The sequence below is a fragment of the Tripterygium wilfordii genome, chromosome 23, assembly GCF_013401445.1.
Source record: "Tripterygium wilfordii isolate XIE 37 chromosome 23, ASM1340144v1, whole genome shotgun sequence".
Lineage (NCBI taxonomy): Eukaryota > Viridiplantae > Streptophyta > Magnoliopsida > Celastrales > Celastraceae > Tripterygium > Tripterygium wilfordii.
The window spans coordinates 5,523,253-5,531,487 of NC_052254.1; the positions used below are offsets into that span (position 1 = coordinate 5,523,253).

At 39.2% G+C, this 8,235-nt stretch overlaps 1 long non-coding RNA gene across 1 annotated transcript; it reads right to left on the reverse strand.

Moving 5' to 3' along the window:
* Positions 1–3,042: 3,042 nt before the first annotated feature.
* On the reverse strand, positions 3,043–7,777 carry LOC119993330. Its single transcript, XR_005466522.1, has 4 exons — positions 7,636–7,777; positions 4,388–7,498; positions 3,986–4,078; positions 3,043–3,320 (listed from the first exon to the last, which is right to left on the reverse strand). It is a non-coding gene; the product is annotated as an uncharacterized LOC119993330 (long non-coding RNA).
* Between the last annotated feature and the right edge of the window lie 458 nt (positions 7,778–8,235).

The following is an 8,235-nucleotide window of genomic DNA, read 5'->3' on the forward strand; positions in this document are numbered from 1 at the left end:
CACCCAGTAATATACACAAAATACAATACCAAAATCTCACACCCTGCTAGGAGAGTCGGTTCGAGGCTAGACACCAGCTCATGCATCCCGTCGTTGACCATCGTCACCTATATCCAACTCACCTGAAAAGAAATAAGAAGAGGCGTGAGCCAAAAAGCTCAGTAGGGCGTAGAAAGGAAACACCGACATCCAAAAAAAATATGAAATCCATGAATATGATGCAGAATATGCAGTATAATAAATATACAATCATCGGCAATCCAATCAGGTAACATGGTAGCCGATAAGGCTATATAGCACCGTAACCACGAACCCCGGCCTGCAGAAATCCATAATACATACTCCTGTAATATCCTGACCTGATTTTTACCCTATTCATAGTAGTTTGTCGGGATTTGGTGAATCGGGATTTGGGGAGAATAAAAATTAAATCGAGATAAAACTATGAAAATATTTTAAATAAATGGTGGGATTTAAAAGGAAAGTTTTTGGGACAAGAATCACCTTAATCGGAGTTACATTGAATTAGTTATGATTTTTTTTTAAAGTGTGATATATATATATCTATGTGTCATTAAATGTACAATGACATTTTCGTAAATATGTGGGGCTACAGTGTAAAAGGTGTATATTAAAAAAAACAACAACTTAAAAAAAATAATAATAATACTCTTCTCACAAGATTTTTTTCTCTCCCCTATTTTTCTCTCTTACACGGTTCTCCAGCGATCTACTGTTTCCGGTGATGGTGGGTGACACCACCGTTATCAAAAGGAGCGTACAGTTGGCAGCAACAAAACCCAATTGGAATCACGTCGATCGGAGCTATGGTTAGGGAGATATCGGAGTTTGAAGTTTCCAATCACCGTGGGTTTCTTTGGTCGATCCGGCCTATTCCGGCGACGATTTGGCTTGATTCAGGTACCTATGAGTTCATCTCTTCGAGCTCTTCAATTTGGTGTGTGGTTTGGTCTGTTTTGGTGGCCGGATCGCCGGTGACACCAATGGGTTGAGTTAACCCCAGTTGACCGAGTCTGGGCGAGTTGACTCGGTTGACTGGTGTGTTGACCTGTCCTGTTTGATCAAGTTTGACCCGGTTATACAGGGTTTGATCCGGTTTGACCGGTTTGGCACTGTTTGATCCGGTTTGACCCGGTTCGATACTGTTTCATCATTGACTTTGACCGTTGACCATAGTTGACCAAACGTATTTTCACAATATTTTCGTATATCGTGTTTTTCGGTGTAGACGGTGGTCCCAATTGAGATTCGGTGTGGGTTGACTTTCGGAGTCAGGGGTTTGCAAGGGACGCGTGATTGGTAAAAATATTACATGTCAAACTGTCACGCCCCTCTCTCCTAAGGTATACCAAAGTGTACCTAAACCCCCAAGGACGTAACCGACAGGGGACACCCCATCCCCCGAACCAATTCTCAAATCAATAATTAAACCCAATAAACAAATATATTAATAATAATAATAATAATAACCCCTAAAACACGATGCAAAACAGTTTTGTATCCAAAATACAATGTAAACAACCACCTAAACCACCGGAGTACATGTACAACAGCGGAAAAGCAAAACGTATCTACCCAATGCCACACCCAGTAATATACACAAAATACAATACCAAAATCTCACACCCTGCTAGGAGAGTCGGTTCGAGGCTAGACACCAGCTCATGCATCCCGTCGCTGACCATCGTCACCTATATCCAACTCACCTGAAAAGAAATAAGAAGAGGCGTGAGCCAAAAAGCTCAGTAGGGCGTAGAAAGGAAACACCGACATCCAAAAAAAATATGAAATCCATGAATATGATGCAGAATATGCAGTATAATAAATATACAATCATCGGCAATCCAATCAGGTAACATGGTAGCCGATAAGGCTATATAGCACCGTAACCACGAACCCCGGCCTGCAGAAATCCGTAATACATACTCCTGTAATATCCTGACCTGATTTTTACCCTATTCATAGTAGTTTGTCGGGATTTGGTGAATCGGGATTTGGGGAGAATAAAAATTAAATCGAGATAAAACTATGAAAATATTTTAAATAAATGGTGGGATTTAAAAGGAAAGTTTTTGGGACAAGAATCACCTTAATCGGAGTTACATTGAATTAGTTATGATTTTTTTTTTAAAGTGTGATATATATATATCTATGTGTCATTAAATGTACAATGACATTTTCGTAAATATGTGGGGCTACAGTGTAAAAGGTGTATATTAAAAAAAACAACAACTTAAAAAAAATAATAATAATACTCTTCTTACAAGATTTTTTTCTCTCCCCTATTTTTCTCTCTTACACGGTTCTCCAGCGATCTACTGTTTCCGGTGATGGTGGGTGACACCACCGTTATCAAAAGGAGCGTACAGTTGGCAGCAACAAAACCCAATTGGAATCACGTCGATCGGAGCTATGGTTAGGGAGATATCGGAGTTTGAAGTTTCCAATCACCGTGGGTTTCTTTGGTCGATCCGGCCTATTCCGGCGACGATTTGGCTTGATTCAGGTACCTATGAGTTCATCTCTTCGAGCTCTTCAATTTGGTGTGTGGTTTGGTCTGTTTTGGTGGCCGGATCGCCGGTGACACCAATGGGTTGAGTTAACCCCAGTTGACCGAGTCTGGGCGAGTTGACTCGGTTGACTGGTGTGTTGACCTGTCCTGTTTGATCAAGTTTGACCCGGTTATACAGGGTTTGATCCGGTTTGACCGGTTTGGCACTGTTTGATCCGGTTCGATACTGTTTCATCATTGACTTTGACCGTTGACCATAGTTGACCGAACGTATTTTCACAATATTTTCGTATATCGTGTTTTTCGGTGTAGACGGTGGTCCCAATTGAGATTCGGAGTGGGTTGACTTTCGGAGTCAGGGGTTTGCAAGGGACGCGTGATTGGTAAAAATATTACATGTCAAACTGTCACGCCCCTCTCTCCTAAGGTATACCAAAGTGTACCTAAACCCACAAGGACGTGACTGGCAGGGGACACCCCATCCCCCGAACCAATTCCCAAATCAATAATTAAACCCAATAAATAAATACAACAATAATAATAATAATAACCCCTAAAACACAATGCTAAACAGTTTTGTATCCAAAATACTATGTAAACAACCACCTAAACAGTCGGAGTACATGTACAACAACGGAAAAGCAAAACGTATCTCCCCAACGCCACACCCAGTAATATACACAAAATACAATACCAAAATCTCACACCCTGCTAGAAGAGTCGGCTCGAGGCTAGACACCAGCTCATGCATCCCGTCACTGACCATCGTCACCTATATCCAACTCACCTGAAAGGAAATAAGAAGAGGGCTGAGCCAAAAAGCTCAGTAGGGCGTAGAAAGGAAACACCGACATCCAAAAAAAATAAGAAATCCATGAATATGATGCAGAATATGCAGTATAATAAATATACAATCATCGGCAATCCAATCAGGTAACATGGTAGCCGATAAGGCTATATAGCACCGTAACCATGAACCTCGGCCTCCAGAAATCCATAATCCATGCTCCAAAATCCATAATCCATAATCTGTAATCCATAATCCACCTCTGGACCCACCCTAATCCCCGTAGGGTGTCTCCCAGTCCAGGTCTACACCTAAACTGGATGAGGATCGGATTCCGATAGCATAGCCTACACCAGAGAGCATCCCCTATGATGCACCTCATCTCAGTCGGTCTACAGGTACGTACCCAGTCTATATATATATGTCATCCATCATAAATGCAAATCCAATAGGTTGGGCTCCTATATTGACCCCACAGTTTACATCAATTATCTCCAATCACCCCACTCCTAAAAGCAAACCAATAATCATAATCAATTGAAAATATAAATAAACATCCAGACAAGTCGTATTTTCACCCTTGGAAATCGACAGAACCACCATATAATAAGAGTTCATGAAACCGGAACTCTAAAATCACAAACAAGAGACAAGGAAACCCCTACCTGAAAATCGGAATGCAACTACCAACCACACGCCCCTGACAAACCCCTGACTTCGAAAGTCAACTCACTCCGAATCTCAATCGAGATCGCCGTCTACACCGAAAAACACGATATACGAAAATATAGTGAAAATACGTTCGGTCAACTATGGTCAACGATCAAAGTCAAAGGTCAATGGTCAAACAATTTCAAACCGGTCAAATAGTGTAGAACCGGGTCAACCAGTATAAAACCGGGTCAAATAGTGTAAACCGGGTCAAACACCAGTCAACCGAGTCAACTCACCCTGACTCGGTCAACTCGGGTTAACTCAACCCAATGGTGTCATCGGCGATCCGGCCACCAAAATCGACGAAGCCATACACCAAATTGAAGAGCTCGAAGAGATGAACTCATAGGTACCTGAATCAAGCCAAACCGTCGCCGGAATCAGCCGGATCGACCAAAGAAACCCACGGTGACCGGAAACTTCAAACTCCGATATCTCCCTAACCACAACTCCGATCGACGTGATTCTACTTGGGTTATGTTGCTGCCAACTGTGCGCTCCTTTTGGTACCGGTGGTGTCGCTTACTGTCGCCGGAAACATTAGATCACCGGAGGACCCGTGTATAAGAGAGAGAAATAGGAGAGAGAGTGTGCTATGTATAGAAGAGGGTATTTGTGAAAACTTTAAGAAGTTTTGGTGTTTAATTAACTAATTCATCTTTTCACTGTAGTCCCCATGATTTTACGAAAATGCGACTCACAAAAATGGAAAAATCCTATTAACTTTAAAAATTCATAATAAATCCAATTTAAATCCGATTTGAGTAATTCTTGTGCCAAAAATTTTCTTTTTAAAACCCCCATTTATGAAAAATATTTCCAGATTTTTATTCTCCCCAAATCTTGATTCACAATCACCGAGATTCACTCCACCTTGATCAACGCGACAAAATACTATGAATTGTGTAAAAATCAGGTCAGGATATTACATGGTGATTTCAAGAAAAATGTTACGCAAAGATGACACTTTTCCAAACCTCAAGGTTGTGCCATTCCGGTGAGAAGGATGGGATACTATCTTTCTCGGTGCTACTCTTTTACAATAGATGCTGATTAATAATCTTATGGAGGCACTCGCCCATCAGTTTATGCCACTATTTCATGGATATTCAATATAGAATGTTTTGATGTAGTTAAAGTATTAAAACTTTTGATGTAGGACTTGGATTCCTTTTAATAATTCAAGAAATCTTAACTCGTTTCTGTGTGTCTGATCCTGTGGTACGGAAGTGACATCTCATCTGGTTGATATAAAGAAATGGACGCCTCCTCGTTTTCTCATAGGTTGTGGTGGGCTTTGAGTCTGGCTGTCGAGGTCAAGTAGTAGGTTTAGTTTAACAGAGGAAGGCAGCCATGCTTGGCAGATGGGACATCGCCACCAATTTCAATTGCTGTTCAATTCCATCTCCAGAGCTCACAGACAGTAGTTTAGTGGCAATACATAGTTCCTGGAATGAAAATTCTCTTTCTTTTGCCCTGATTTGAAGATTTGAGGAATAAGTTACTGATTGAGCTATTGGAAATGGAAGTTTTTGAGTTCAAATGCTAAAGTGTTTTGTTTTTGCTTGGTTATTTTTCAGTTGCGTGCTGCTGCTAATGCCGTGGGAGAAGTGAATTTGGAGAGCAAGTTTGCCGCAGCCAGCGAAAGCCTTCGCAGAGGTATTATGTTTGCGAATTCCCTTTATCTCTGACTTTTAAGTTGCTTCCATTATGTTAAGATAACCTTTGGCAGCCGTGCCTATTGCTATTGTAGGTCAATGAAATCATGTGAATATGGCCCTGTTTTTAAATTTGCAGCTTGTACTGTTGCTGCTGTTGATAATTTTATTTTACTTTTGATTATGGTTATAGATAAAAAATTGAGGAATTATTGGGTCTCAAGTATTTTTTGTTAATGGAGAATATGGAATCTATTTACTTTTCAAGTCCTGCAGTCCTCCTTTATCTTCTATTTCATTAGGCTTCATTATTTATTGCAATTTTAGAGAATCTTCTTTCCTTCATTATGGCTTTTCTTAACCTTTATGTTTTTTTTTATTCTATGTCTTTGGATTACACCAACTGCTACGTGATACACTCGAGTGTTGGGTTAACTCTCTTCTAAATTATCATGTAGATAATTTCAGAGGAAAATGAGGGAGGTGAGATTGCTTAAATTGAATTGTAATATTCCCAATTATCTAAATATTTATGGATGTTGATCAAGAGATGTGCTTGTATAGGTTGTGGTTGGAAAAGGGAAAGTTTAAGAGTTGGAGTTCAGTGGTTCCAAGATAACTGTTGTGCTACATCTGAGTCAGGGTAGGAGAGTAACTTAAACCCCATTTTCAAGATGTAATAAAAAAAATTTCTTAAAGAAAAATCTTCCATTATATATCTGAATTGGATTAAATAATGGTGGCCATTAATGAAAAGTACGAGATCGAATTTTCTAACCTCCATCATTAGTAGTGAACTGTTGGACACATCGGTTCATCTATAATTCTTTCTTCGGCATAGTTACATGTTTTCCACAATTAAGAACTAAAACTATCTATGAGAGCTTGTGAAACACTTTTTTTTGGGATGAAAAACAGTAACATTTAAAAAAGTAACATTATCATAATCACGCAAAATTTTATCGGATGACTAGTTTCGACGTGTTGATCAAGACTAGTATCTATGTACTAACCCAACCTTATTTTTATCAAATTTCAATTTTTAGGGTCTCAAATAAATCTTTTAATGTTTTAGTGTTTTACTGTTTTGAAATAGTAACCTTAAAATAGTAACGTTGTCGGAATTGCTTGAATTTGACCGTATGACTATCTCGAAGTGGTGATCAAGACTAACAACATCATTGCTGCAAGCCCCATCCTATTTTTGTCAAATCTTACTGTTTAGGGTCTCAAATGAACCTTTTAATGTTTTAATGTTATTGTTTTGAAAAAGTAACATTATAATGCTACTGTTTTGAAAAAGTTTCTCAGCCTGACATAGCATTTTCTACAAGCATCTTGGATGGCAATTGGGTTCCCAAAATTGCTGATTTTGGCATGGCCCAGCTCTTCCCTGAAGATGAGACGCATGTAAACACTCGCGTAGCTGGTACCAAGTATGTACTCACACATGTTTTTGCATATTTCATATCATAGGAGAACTTAAATCGATCATAGACTGGGTACGTTCAGGCCCTCTTTTGTCTTGGTTTAACCCCCAATCCTAAATAACTCAAATGGCTCCCAATCATCAATCACCTACTTCAATCTTGCGAACCTGAAGTTTACAAGATTGAAAGCAGGGCTGGAACCACTATGACATTTTGACGGATCTTCTGGGAGATGGGATCTTCACAGTGGATGGAGAGAAGTGGCGGCTGCAGAGGAAGCTAGCAAGCTATGAATTCTCCACCAAAATAGTGAGGGACTTTAGCAGTGTCGTCTTTAAAACTACTGTGGTAAAGCTTGTTGGTATAGTTTCCGAGGCTGCAAACTCGAATCAAGCAATAGAGATACAAGTAAGATTTGTATACTTCAAATATTACAAGCACAGTATTTCGAATTAAGTTGATAAATTTTGAACTCTGGTACTTAAATCTGCAGGATCTGTTCATGAAATCAACCTTGGACTCAGTTTTCAAAGTTGCACTAGGTGTGGAACTTGACAGCATGTATGGATTATACAAAGAAGGCACGCAATTCTCCAAAGCTTTTGATGAAGCAAGCGCAATTACCCTCTACCGATACGTTGATGTCTTTTGGAAGATCAAGCGGTTCCTGAACATTGGATCAGTGGCAACCTTGAGAAGGAGTATCAAAGTGATTGATGAATTTGTATACAAAATAATAAAAAGCAAGACTGAGGAATTCAACAAATCACAAGATGTGGAGTAAAAAATGCTATGTCATAAGTAGTCATTGGAACTTTGTACAAGTACATGAGCTTCTTACATGATGATGCATTTTGCAGATCGCATATACATATGACGTCTACCGTCTTCTAAACATTAATTCAAAGCAATATCTCCATTTAAACTTTCAAAAGTTTTACGTGCAATATTTCCTGTAAAATTGCAAACAACGTGTGTTAAATAACTGAAATTAATGAATAAATTATTTACATATTTATGATGTTGACAAGAGAGCTGTAATAGAATTCTTATATGGCAAGTGTATCGTTGATTGATGGAGAATTTTCTTGTGTAATTAGGACTTAAATTAGG